The sequence below is a fragment of the Haliotis rubra genome, unplaced genomic scaffold, assembly GCF_003918875.1.
Source record: "Haliotis rubra isolate DU_JTF1 unplaced genomic scaffold, ASM391887v1 Scf7, whole genome shotgun sequence".
NCBI lineage: Eukaryota > Metazoa > Mollusca > Gastropoda > Lepetellida > Haliotidae > Haliotis > Haliotis rubra.
Window position 1 is genome coordinate 5152096 of NW_025767412.1, and position 14934 is coordinate 5167029.

Sequence of the window (14934 nt, forward strand, 5' to 3'; positions counted from 1 at the left end):
TCTGATAATAGAGCCCACAACCCTCGGTCCTCTCTTAATCGTTTATATATGCCAATCAGTTCTGGAGGTCGGGGTTTGACTAATGTGGAAGTTCTTCATGATAGAATTTTATTGTGTACTTTTGCACAGATTTATTTATCGGGTGATCCTCTGGTGATGCTTATCGAGACTTTTAATGGAAGTAAGAATTTCACAGCTATTTTATAGGTGCCAAGGTTGTTGAACAGAATCTGAAATTTGAGGTTGCTTTTATTGATGGCGATGAACTGCTGGACAACCAGGTGAAGTTATTCACCAAGTCTGCCTAGAGTCGGTCATTTGTGGGGTACGCTTCTGAGAAACCATTGCATCGTGTATATATGCAGTGTGTGGAACAGAACAGTAATCCAACCAAATCATTCGCCTGGATGAAGTCGGCTGGTCTTAAAAGTGAAACAAAGGGCTTTCTATTTGCTCCCATTTGCAATCGCCAAAATATGATTCTTAAACAAAATAGCAACATGAAATGTCGATTATGCAATGAATTTACAGAAACTGTTCAACATCTTGTCAGGGGTGCCCTTCCTTGGCACAAACAGCATATCTTAAACGACATGATGGGATGGCTCATTCGACTACCGTCCTCGCCTTGTTTGTGGCGTTGATTCCGAGGTCCATCCATAGTACGACCCTGAACATGTCCAGGCGTCATGGAAAATAACAGCTTTTAATTTCTTAGGAATAGGACCATGTGCAGTCTCAGAAGATTTTAGCCAACAAACCTGATCCTTTTTGATAAAGCCAATGAATTTATTTATACCATTGAATTTTCTGTCCCTTTCGACAGCAACGTGATTTCTAAGATTCAGGAAAAGTAGGCTAAATATGCGGACCTCGGCTTTGAAATGTCTTGCTTGCATCCCAAGTATACTGTCGTCAGGCACCCCATTGTTCTCGGTGCCTGTGGATTGGTACCTCCTGATCTCTTCGCGCAGATCAGGAGAGTGCCCGGGTTCTCCACCGGGAACACAGCCCGTCTGATGTAGAAAGCTGCAGTGTTGGAGATCCTTCATATTCTCCGGAAAGTTCTTGGTGTGTTCGACTAGGCAGTCGCTGTATGAGCTGCGTGTAGAGGGGATAAGAGCCCCGAACTGATGATGAGCATTACCAGCCTGACTGCTAGGATCACCCGAACCCTTTCTGCTGCATACTATTTCAGTCTGTGAACATAATAATGAGTTTCAGGAAAAGACATTCAAAAGTCCCTTCATTTCTCTGGGGATGCCATTCTGAATACAGGAATCCACCTATGTGGTCTGACCAAACATTACAAAGGACCCAACAGCAAAATCGTTTTCCCGTTTAACCATAAATACCTATCAGCTCATTGTACCTGATGTCCAACGGAGCTGTATTTACTGCTACATCTACACCTTGACTATTGTTTCTTTCATCAATTATCTGTTTAAAATTCCTGATCAGGAAACGAGAATTAATGCTTGAGAATGTAATATGCACTTCGTTTGAATATTTTGGGGTCTTCGTCGAAGTTCTGTTTGGTGTTATACCGGCAAATGTTCTGCTATATATGGGTCTCCCGGTGGTTTAAATTATGTGCAAATGTTCTGCCTTGTTGATGTCATATGCGTGACAAGAACATTAGAATCTATGTCGAAACGTCGCCCATACAATATAAAACAGCAGTATATCCATAACAAATATGCCATTACATGACATGACGAATTAAGGGAACTGTTGTGTTTCAGTAGAGTGTACTTTGCAATAAAGCTCCATGTACAGTATGCATATATATAGACATGATTACAGAACCTGTAAGACCAGTGACGATCCGGGTTAGAATTGGTTTTCAGTAACCCATGTTTGTCGTAAGAGGCGACTAACGGGATCACATGGTCAGGCTCGCTGACCTGGTTAACACTAGTCATTGTATCCCATTTGCGTAAATCGATGATGTTGATCCCTGGATTGTCTGGTCCAGACTGCCGCCATAAATCTGGATATTGCTGAGCGCTACGTCTAGCAGACCAACCAACCAGATCCTACAACCTCGGGCAATGCCGAGAAGTCGTGAACACGACTCTTGACGAATTCTGCTGAGAGTGTTGTGATGTAACGTATGATATGGTCTCCTCCACGGGGGCTGCTATGCAGTTAGCAAAGGTACTGTAAGTCCCCATGGTCCCTGGTATGGTGATCTACCTTCAGTTGTTGGTGATCCATAGCCTATGTTAATATTATGTTGTCTTCTATAGTTAAAATGTTTTAGATTTAATTACTAGTTTTACATTTGTATCTGTGATATTCTAGTTGTTTTACTGTCCTTCGTTGACAGGATTTTATACTCTATCTTTAATTATTGTTAATCTATATGTTGTTTTAGTCAGGATATGGCTGAACTATTGCCAAAGTGACTTTAAATTTCAACTCACTCACGAGGGCTGCTTTATGTGCATCAGTTTTCTAAACTAGCATCTTCCCTGTAAAATGCATCAACGTCATTGGTTATAGCATGTGTTATCTTTAAACTATGTTCTCCTACATTTCACAATATTGTCTGTCATGTATCCCTGAGTACTAGATGGATAGACTCCTCTGCTACATTTCTGAGGTAAAGAAGCCAAACAATGATATCTGCTAGACAGTATTTTATTGATATGATACACAATATGCATGAGGATGCTCTGTAAAATCTTCGACCGTCCGACGACAGGGGCAATATCTTTCTGGTACATTGCAAAAACGGTCGAGTCAACAAATTTGATGAAACATATACTTCAGAAGTTGTTCATTTCACAAACCATAGTGTAAGGCGTTATCTAGGACAGAGGTTTCCTACACATCGTGCTACCTTTGTCCATATTTGAGCAATAATGATCATTTATGGTAGATGATTTACATCCCGAGAAGCTCATGGGAACCAGATTGCTTTCACAGTTTGCTTTGTGTTGATCAAGCTCACAATATAGATATTAACAGAGCAATGAACTTTTGAAAATACATTGGAACTCTCTTATGGGGAAAGTAATTGGGACTCTCTTAAGGGAAAAGCAATTGGGACTCTCTTACGGGGAAAGTAATTTTAAGTGCCTTGAAGAATTCTATAATGGCAGCGCGTATTTTCATCGTTTCCTGCTCTCTTTTGCCGATGAAAAGGGGGCTATTATACCGTTTGCCGATGAAGTAGGGGGTAGGGTACATGTTTCGTTTCAAGAATTCATTTTCTGCATTTTGGGGGAAATCAGAGGACCGTTTTACGGGAATTGCGAGGTAAGAATCCTCTTTGGAAGGGATGCGGGCTAAACGACTTACAGACAGTTCTTGCAAATTGGGACCGGATAGGTTGTCGAGAATATCCGCTGAACGCCGCTTGCCAACGAACATCGGGGCAGCCTTTTTACCAACAAACATAGGTTCTGATATCTTCCCAACAAACATCGAAACAGATTTCTGTCTCACAGATTGGTTTCCCACGAAGTAAGAGGTACCCTTTTTACCAACAAAATAAGGAGCGGCCTTTTCGTAGACCGAGTATGGAGCCGATTCCTGTCCAACAAAGTAAGGAGAAGCTCTTTTGTCGACAACATAAGGAGTAGACTTCTTCCCAACAAAATAAGGTGCTGATTTCTTTCCTATAAATAAAGGCGCTGACTTTTCCCCAACAAACATTGGGGCATATGATTTCCTATACCATGTTGGTCTTTTGTGTTCCTGTTGAACCAATTGCTTAATTCTCTGTAGAAGATCGCTAAGAGGATTTGTAAAAAGCGGGCTTGAGTCCGCTTTAGAGGAATCACTGCTGATCAGGCGCTCTAGGCCCTGGTCACCCGACAACATGTAAGCATCCTGCGGTTGAGGGTTGACTACATCCCCTTGTTGCAGCGCAGCAGATGCGGCGGCGGCGGCGGTAGCGAGAGCAGGCCAGAATCATGCACTGCCGGAGAGTCGGCACCTGGATGGTGAAAAGTTGCAGTCAGACCAAACAGAACCATCAACTATGAACAACATTAAGTTTAGACCCCAGTTACAATGGGGTTTAACGTCACTTTTAATATTATTGTGGTTAAATTATCGACGTGTAAGAATGTGCGTGTGTGTGTGTGACTATGCGTGTTCATAAACAATACACGGACACTATGTTTTTCATATCAACCTCGAGCACCACATAGGGAAAGAAAAAGTACCATATTTTAGTGTCTCTAGGTATCAGTGGTCAAATTTCTGTAAATATGTCAGCTCCAACGAACGATCTGATTCAAGTACTGTCTGAATTTATGCCAATCAAACTGATGTATTTACTTGAACTTGATTATCATTATTTTAAATGTCTCTGGCTGATAGAATATTATTTTTCAATTTTATTCTATTATAAAAGCCTTTAGCGTAACAAATACCTCGTGATATTGCAGCAGCTGTAAATACACACACAATATGATCACACAAGAATAATGATCTCTTCTTTACCCACATAATGGAGACTAATTACATATTCAAGATAAAAACATTCCAAGAAAATATCCTTAATGGGACTGAATTGGATTGGATCGCATAAAATTGTGTTTGTTGGGCTCATGTTATGTCGGGTAATTTAAAAAACTAACTTTAACAGAGAATATTTATCTTTAAACACAACCCTATTTAATTCTTTATTTCGACCGTTAAAATAGATCAACTAAATACATCAGTTTTGTTAAATTGAATGAAGTTTGAATTCACCGAAAAATGTACGTTTCGTCGGATAATATTTTCTGATGATGACGGTTTATATTGAATGAAAATGGACTTTTTAGACTTTTAAATTCAAAACTTTGATATATCGATCAGACCAAGTGTCGTTCTAGAAAAAGAAATGAGAAGGGATAGCGCGGGTCATTCCCGTAGCGTTATCAACAAACGTAGCACAATATGAACATGTCAATCATCATCAACTTATTACCCGTAAAGGTCCGGGTTAGAATGAACCTTAACTAACCCATGCTTCTCGTAAGATGCGACTAACGAGATCGGGTGGTCAGGCTCGCTGGATTTGTTCACACAATTATTGCCCAGATCGATGTTCATGCTGTTGATCACAGGATTGTCTGGCCATGACACGATTATTTACAGACCGCCGCCATATAGCTGCAATATTGCTGAGTGCGGCGTAAATCTAAACACATTCACTCACCCACTCATCAACTCATTCTGCTTCGGATCATCATCTTTATGATCTTTCAATTTCACGGTGCTATAAGAAATATTCAAATTCATCTTCTTTCAATTTCACAGCGCTTCACGAAGCATTTAATTGTTATTTTAGTGAACAAGTTGCACCACCAGTGACCAGAAAGGCACACAGTAGGAATATATCAAAGTGGTAAATAGTAAGATTTACTTTGTATGTAATAGAACCAGAATACAGACCGAAATTAACATTGAATAGAATATAAGTTAGTTGTGTAATTTCATTACTACAAGAACTATTGGCTATGCACAAACAAAGACGGTTGAGCATATTGCACCATACCTGCATCCTCGGCAAACGTCAAAACAGATCCAAGTAAAAGAATAAAACTCGATGAAAATATGCCACGCATTTCTTGAATGTCAACTGATGGAGTCCCTAGAAACAAAACAACAAACTAATAAATACGTAAAGGCTCTGGATCGCCGTAAATTGTCGTAATGGCTCAAATTGCAAGCATTGTTTCTCATGCTGAGCTAGAGCCAGATTACATGAGTTAGAGGTGAACATTCGTCATGTGTATGCTTTGAAAATCATCATCTGGTACTATTAACCGTTATTCGATATGTCCTTTAGGTATGCCAGGATCATAGGTTCAAGAATCCGCAAGTCCTGATTGTAACCGTGGGTTTGTTTGCAAGGTTATGCTTCACGTTGTATTCACCAATGCTGTCAACATCTTAGTCCTGCACTCCTCATTACGCAGACACGGTTAACTATTCAGAGCAGCGTTGAACCCGAGTTCCTTCACCACCTTGCACGCCACAGTCACTCTCACTTATTTAAAATCAACAGCATATATTTAGTAGCTTCAATACCATTCCAGTGCGGCATTTAGTACATTTGTTTTCCGAATGACAGCATGAATAATGATCGAATATATGAAGTGAATTTACTAAATGAAGAGAACAAAACGTTACCTTTCAAAGGATCTACCCAAAACCAGATCGGTTGGAAATGCCGCCTCGTTACGACTTACAACCCTTTTATCTAGAGTCACACATTACTGTGCTTCTACAAGATGCATTGACGCATTTCACACTACGCGTACTAGGCGGAAATGTGTCACCATGCACACGTATACTGCATCATCAGTATATTATCATTGACGTATCTCGTATGCATTGACGTATCTCTCTGATAGTTTTCTTAGGGTTTGGCTCAAGCAGAGTGAGAACAACCGTCGGACAACAAACTCTGATTTGTTTTTGCCAGTAGTGTAAATAGCAGGTGTGACCAGCAAACCGGTCATCAAGAAAGACTCCTGTTTGTTTGTTTGTTTATTGTTGCTGCTTCTCTCGGCAGTTATCGAGCCATGCAACGGCGGTCTTTAAAAATGCAAAACTGGACCATCATGAACTGGCATCATGAAGCTTGACCGACACAAGTGCGAAACGATGTCATGCGTCACAATAAACGTGCCTGACCATCCCATTAGTTACCTCCCACTGTCAAGATCAATTGTCAGGGGTCAGCAACGATATTACTGAAGGGTAATGATGATAAGAAACCATTGTATCTTACTCCATTGTGTGATTGTACTCCCGGTTCAGAGGGAACCTTACCAAGGCAACACACGTCTTGCATTTTCGCTGTTGCTTTTAACCATAGTATCTGGAAGCCACAGCACCACATACAGTCAAACAAGTTTGTACGAAGTCTAAGGGACCAAAGTAGATGCTACGAATGATTATTGCCGAGTATGATAACTAAATAAGGATTATGCAGTTACCAAAGTCGACCCATCGAATTTCGACATAACTGTGTTCCACTGTAACACAACTGTTTTCTGCATTGTCCGTTGTGGTGAATCTAATGTGTTCAATATCAATGACATTTATTGAATGGATTCTTTGGTTTGGTAGAGTCCACATCGCTGGTGTTAACAGGACCAGTAACATGTCATGTTTATATAGATATTACCTCACCCTGGAGATCTAATACATCCACAATCTACACTGCTCTGGTCTTATCGAGTGAGGTACTCCGTAGTTCATCGTAGATTGTCTGTTACTACATGAGGCAGGTACTTCACAACACATCCACTAACAGGTTGTGGGAACCGTGACTCGCTGGAGGGACATTGTTTCATTAACATGTTTCACACTGATAGTCCTTAATAAAATAAAACCTTTATTTCGGCAAACAGAAAGGTGAATGTAAGCATGGCAAGCATGACTTGCTCACTGAGTTTGAATTTTTGAAAACTGCTTGGCACAAACTCCACATTCACATCCATGCGCTTAGAGAAACGTCTCCATCGTCCCTTAAGGCAGCCAAATGTGTTTTCAATAGTCATGCGTGCACTGCTCAGTCTGTAGTTGAAGTAAGATTGTTCTTCTGTCAGAGCCCCTCTGTTGCTATATGGTTTCAGTAGCCAAGGACACATAGGGTACGCAGGGTCTGCGATGAGGACAACGGGCATATCCACTTTATGATCAGCAGGGCCTACACTGTCCATCATCTCTGCTGTTTGCGGTAATATATCACCACTATCTGCCAAAGCCCTCAGCTTAGAGTTTGAGAACACCCGCGCATCGTGAACTCTACCTGGCCAGCCTATGCAGACATCAGTGAACCTGTACTTATCATCGCAAACAGCTTGCATGATAATTGAATAGAACCCTTTTCTATTCACAGTATCAGAGTGGAACTGCTGCGGGGCCACAATTGGAATGTGTGTTGCATCTATAGCACCTCCACAATTTGGAAAGTTCCATTTCTGTTGGAACCCTGAAATAACAGTTATTAACTCTTTTAAGTTCTTCATCTTGAGGGAACTTGACCACAGCTGGGAATATGCGTGTGTAAATGGCATTACACACCTCATGCACAATGCAGCACACAGTGGACTTGTGTATTCCAAAAAGATTGGCGATGGTGCGATATTCTCCTGTTGTAGCGAGAAAATATACTGCAACTGCGACTCTGTGTTCAAGACAAAGAGCTTGGCGAATTCTGGATTGTTTTTCAAGATGTTGTCGCAGTTTTTGACAGAGGAGATTGAACATTGCCTTTGACATCCGGAAGTTCCCTCTCCACCGATCATCATCAAATGTCTGTACTGTCACTTCCCACCAGTGTCGACTTCTTTCTCGTTCCCATACACTTCGCTCACTGTGTAATGTGGATGTCACACGTAACACCATAACTTGCAAAAATCTGTTTCTTCTACTTTTCTTTGACAGCCGCCTGTACCTGTCCATGGTCAGATTGTCATGTAAACGCAGCTTAGAAGAACCTGACAGTAGCGGGTTTTTAAAAAAAAAAATACGTGTTGCTTGTTGTATTTCACTGTACACGGGAATTTCTGGTTCATTGTTAACCAATTTCATTGAAGCCATACGAGTAAATATTATGGAAGGAATTGCACCGTTTCCTGTAATGAAACTTTTGTAAACGTAGAAAATCGTAAATGATCTGAGTCTTGGAAGTGAGATAATGTTTGTGAAGGATGTGAAGGGTTGTTTCCTGTGTGAGGATTACATTGCCATGGTGCATCCTTCACAAACTAAACATTATTCTTACCAAGTATCCATTCCATATTATCATTATCTGCAACCGTTTTAGCATGAGTAGAAGATGCACATTGTTTCCTTTTCATGAAAGTTTGATGTCAATATATGTACTCAATGACAAATTATTTTAACCTAAGTATTAATTTCAATTTCATGAGAGCTGGTACATGAACAACGTGAACGTGATGGCAAAAGTAGTATAAGCCTGTAGTTTTAAGATTCTAGGCAATTGCAGCAAAATTACATTAAAATCCAATCTTGGTTGAAAACATTGGTTTCTAGACATTGCTTGTGGCGGACTAAATGGAAGTGACAGATAGTAGAGGGCTTCACCACGGGGTACGAAGCTGAATCCCTACTGGAGACGTTTTATTGGGAAGGGAAGCCACGCACACCGATTGCTCAATCTCCTCATCCAACGTGTTTTCTTGGCTTAATAAAGTTTTTGTAAAGATTTCTGTTGTGACCATATTATTTGTGACAAGTTGAACATAGGTCCTACCATCTCGTGTGGTATGATTAATGAGCAAGTCGGGTTGGTAATTTGATATACGAAGTTAATTTCCAGCAGTTTTGAAAACACGTTATCATTAATACTATCATGTGGATTTAATGTCCAGGCTTAGTTGGTTGATTGGCTGTGGTCTGCAAATAATCGCATCTGGACTAGACAATCCAGCATGAGCATTGACATGTGTCAACCAAGTCAGCGAGCCTATCCCAAGATTATATATACTTTGAAAGACGTGATCTTACACACTCTCCCAGGAGGACAATAATTTCTATGATACCTTTACCCTCTTTGAGGATACAACCACTACCAAGGTGTGGATGACCACAACAAACAAGTTGAACAGCAAGAAGACTGAACTGCTCTATATCTGTTTCAAGTCTGTCAGAAGCAAGTTGACCCTTCCAGACCTCATGGTTGGAGGGTGTGTTATTTCCCAATTGACAAAGCGTGCAACATCTCTACGTGCAGAATCTCACATTTCAAAAGTCTGTAAAACGGCACATTATGACATCAGAAACATCAGCCAAGTAAGAAGATTCCTGAGTACAAAGACTGATGCCACTCTCTAGTCCAATCTTGCGAATACCTGGATTACTGCCATGAATTGCTGCACGGTATCCCGAAACACCCCACCAACAAGCTTCAGCGATGTCAAACTGCAGACTCGTGACCAAGATAAGAAAGTACCAGCATATTAGTCCATTCTAAAAGAACCTATACTGGCTCAGAGTCGCAGAGAGAATCAAGTACAAGATTCTGGTACTACTGTTCAAAGCGAAGCAAGGACTGGCACCACCGTATCTTCAAGACCTCACTAACAAGTATGAGCCACCCAGAGCCCTGAGGTAAGGAGGACAACATCTTCCCAGTATTCCAACATCCAGAAAACACGCTTTGGCGACCACAGCTTCTCCACAGCAGTCCCTGTTCTCTCAGATCCATCACAGAACTGACTGATTTTCAGTCCAAGTTGAAAACCCATTTTTTGACAGATACTCTCAGCTATTTGCAGTTTTGCATAGGCTCCAAGAAACGCTTCTTAGTAGTTACTAAACTAGATATTAGTGCATGGGTATGATGTCGCTTGTTATAGAGCATGCATGATCATGGTGCTTCTAGTAGAGCATTAAACAGTACTCTTGCTCCCTTATATTCTTCGTGTTTTTGTACTGATCTGTAAGAAAATACAAATTTATTCTTAAGTACAACGTGAACATGAAAGACTCTTATAGATTTAAAAATGTATCCATTTGTGGATTCCGTTTCATGTTTAAAACACATACAAAAAAGCTTACATAAAACTTGAAAGATTCCTGTTGAACCTAATGGAATATTTATGTGGAATGTGGTTTTAATGTCTCCATAGGAATTTATGCTTGTACTAATGGGGAGACTAAGTTGATTAATTAGTAAGGCTTGGTGACCAACGAAGTGTCGCTGGAATCTTGCTAAGCGTAGCGTTAAGCAAAGATAACAACAAAAAATGAAAATAGCATAGCTTCTGGGAGTCAGGATTGGTAATTTAACGGAGTAAAATCTTGTGTTTTTACCTGGAATGAAACATCGATTATCATTTTGAAAAATAGTAAAGACAGTAAAGGTATAGTTTTTGGTGACGTTACAATTGAATGACGTTATCCCGTCACTGCGCCATTCTAGTGTGCCCCCTCGTAATCGAACCATTTTATAATACGTCACAATGTAAGCGACGTCACGATGCATGTCAGTTGTCATCGCCTCGTACGGACTCCTACAGTAAACTACTCCGTTGCATCCAGTTTCTTGGTTTGCAGTTGCTTCACGATAACATCACTGGTGGAAACATTACGTTTATGCTTTACGACGGATAAAATGTGTCAATTCGACTCACATGTTTTCAGCGACACGGTAACGTTCGCAATGCTTACATTCCCACAATTCAATCGTGGAATGTCGCTTCACTACTCAGCTTCATCTGGATGTACTGATCTAAACTTACGTTGGTAGTAGAAATGCGACGTTCATATTGCCCCCAATGGTTTACGTTAATGACAGATGTAATTAAAATAATTCACGGAAGATATTTAATCCGAACGTAAACCGTCATCAAACTGTTTATCATTTAGTTTTTTCTGGTAACGTTCCTCTTAACGTAGGGGGCAAACAAATTAATAGAACAGCGCGCCAGTTAGCCCTGTGCGAGGATTCTTAATTTAGGTCACCGACACCGTCGTTTGTTTTCTGCCTTAAATTAATCGTAATTATCCTTAGAAAGTATTAAATTTGGCATCTTGGAAAAGAAATACAGTTCGGTCTACCAACATGTATAGTGTAATAAAGCACACTTTCGCCCTGAACTATTATAACGTTAAATCACTTTCGCCCTGAACTATTATAACGTAAAAGTGTGCTTTATTACACTATACATGGTGGTAGACCGAACTGTATTTCTTAAATTTAGTGCTTGTAGGGAACCAGATTTTCTCTCAGATCCTATTAATCAGGATGAAATTATGAAGGCAATAGATTCTCTTAAGTGTGGAAAGGCTCCTGGCATGGATGGTATCCCCCCAGAGTTTTATAAGTTTCTTCCAATGATTGTTCTATATTTAGAAATGTTATTTAATGCAGTGCTAGATAGTGTGATTTTTTCAGATAGTTGGAATGTTGGAGTCATTGTGCCTTCGTATAAGAATGGTGATATGCAAAACCCACAGGAAATTTACCAGAGCCAATACATTCCAATAACCGAGAATGATTTTCTCCAAACCTCAAAGGATACATATTGCTGTATAGCAAGCCGACTGGACGTATATTATAACACACACGTTGGTGATTTTCTTTGTTGCTCGCCTCTTCCTGAAAATCCTGGTCCGCGACTACAGGGGAATTTCTTTTTTAAGTGTAATGGGTAAAATATTCACTAGTATTCTAGATTCACATATTCGAGTTTGGCTTGGCCTGAAGAAAACTTTACACGAGTCACAGGCAGGTTTTAGAAATGACTTTTCAACATTTGATAATATTTTCATTCTACAGTCGCTTGTTCAAAAGTATCTAAGGAAACCTGGTCATTGATTTTATGCCTCATTTATTGATTTTCGCAAGGCTTTCGGCTTAGTAGTAGATAGAGATAACGTATTGTATGTACTGTTAAGTAAAGGTGTTCATGGTAAGATCTTTTAAGAGACATGTATAATAAGGTCAAAGCGTGCGTCCGAGTTGGTAGTAATAGGTTGGATATATTCACAACTTCACAAGGCGTCAGACAGGGGTGTATGTTAAGTCCGGTATTGTTTATATTTTTTTATAAATCTGTTAGTAGAGGAAATGCAATACAGTGGTATAAGGGGTATATTTGTCCAATCGGAACGGGACGACATTTTACTGTTGCTCTTTTCCGATGATGTCATTTTGGTAGATGATTCTGTCGTAGGGCTGCAACGAAAATTAGATTTCCTACATAAATTCTGTTTGAAATGGGGTTTGGAAGTGAATAGATAAGTCTCAAATCATTGTCTTTAGAAATGGTGATTTATCTTAGAACTACATAGAAATGGTTCTATGATGGTCAGGAAATTAACGTTGTTAGCTATTATAAGTATTTGGGTGTCATATTTTCCTCAAGGCTGGTGTGGTCTAAAGCTTGTGAAACTCTGTCGTTAACAGCAATGAAAGCGAGCTTTCCTGTCAAACACGAAAATAGCACCTATTTTGCTCTATGGCGCCGAAATTTGGGGATATACATATAGAGCTGATACTGAAAAGCTTCAGGGTTTGTTCTTCAAGAAGTATTTAGGTTTAGGAAAATGTGTGTCTACAAAAGCTGTTTTAGGGGAGTTGCTCAGATATCAAATGTCTGTTAATTATTTTCGTCGTTGCATCAGGTACTGGTGTAGAGTAGTGAGACTGAGTAGCTCTAGGTATCCTCGAGCTTGTTATGAAATGCTTAAAGTCTTTGATGAAAACGGAAATGTCAACTGGGTCTCTCATGTTCGTTCACTATTGTTCAAATTTGGATTCTCTTTTTGTGTAGATTACAAAGGACTTTGGCGACGTAGATGTGTTAAGGCAACATTTAAGCAACGCTCCAAGGATATCTGTTTCCAAACTTGGAGCAGTGATATTGGTAGTAGTTCCTTTCTGAAAGTTTATGCATCGTACAAGTCAGTTGTGCACTAATAGAGACTTGAGGCGCATTTTATGTAAATCTCGTTGCTTATCGCACAAATTTTGTATCCAACAGTTGCGTTTCAATAACGACAATGTAGACGATACTATAGCAATATGTAACAAGTGTCATTTAGATGTCGTAGAAGATGAATACCACTTTCTATTAGTATGCCCTTACTACCATACAAGTAGGATGCAGCTTATTCCTGGGTATTATCATATAAATCCATCTGTATTTAAGTTTAAGCAGTTGTTATGCACACAAAATATGAATGTTATTAAAAGCCTAGCAATCTATCATAAGAGAAACCTACCTGTCTGACTGCTATATATTAATGCATTATATATATGTATATGTATATGTATTGTATGCGCACAAACAAACAAATATGTATTTTTGTACTCTGGGCCATGAGGCCATTCAGCGAAATAAACTCAAATCAAAGGCTGAGTGTTGGGCAGTCTACATATTGTCCGCAAGTTCTTGGTGAGTTCGACTTGGAAGCGCCTCCTAGAAGGGCTGCGTGTGAAGCCCGCAAGGGTCATGCGCTGATGAGGAGCTTAACCAGCGTGACTGTGCCAGGATCACCCGAACCACGATGCAAACATTAAGCTGTTGCTATGTTATTTGACTTTGTACTGTTTATGATACTGAATTAATCTACTGGAATTCTGCCCCGTTGAGGCATCATGTTTAAAGCTATTTATCTTTGCAGAAATAACATATGGATATACATGTATAATACCTGTCGCAAGGTTCATTTATTTAATTGCAACCATTACACCTATATTTCAAGAACAATTTGTTGTCAATGTACGGATAAAGTATGAAGAACTGTTGTCAGTTTCTGCCCAAGACAACCTGTGAAGATCCGGAGTAGAATTGGTCTTCAGCAACCCATGCTTGTTGTATCAGGCGACAAACGGCATTTGAGTACATCGATGCTCATGCCGTTGATCACTGGATTGTCTGATCGTGACTCGATTACTTACAGACCACCGCCATACAGCTGGAATATTAAACAACCAAACCAAACCTGTCGAAGACAACACAAAATCTTTTTAAACAGATGAAGAGAGGAAGCCAGCTTCAAAGGTGGTGCATAATGCCTTGTCATAGTTAACTGTAAAGAAAACATTTTGGGGAAAAAACAAAGATTAAATTTACATAATCCTCAATCCTCAGTGAATACTCTAAGCGTATCAAAGCAATGAGTTTCTCTTGATATCATATGGCGACAGTCTTTATACAGATTTCTTGGAATTAATGATCAAATATTGTCATTTTTGACGGAACCTCTTGAAATATTAAGTGAGGATGATGCCAACTTGAGGATAATCTTCAAAGGAAACACTGAATAGGTTAAACATTTGATTTCATTTTAGTATTAGGCAGTAAACGAACATGCTGACCAAGGATGTCATGCCTGTGGCACTTGCAAGAAGCAATATGAGACAGGCACACGGACATTGAATACGGACAGAATAACTTCATTGTAGAAGAAACCTCCAATATGTCGTTAATTCAC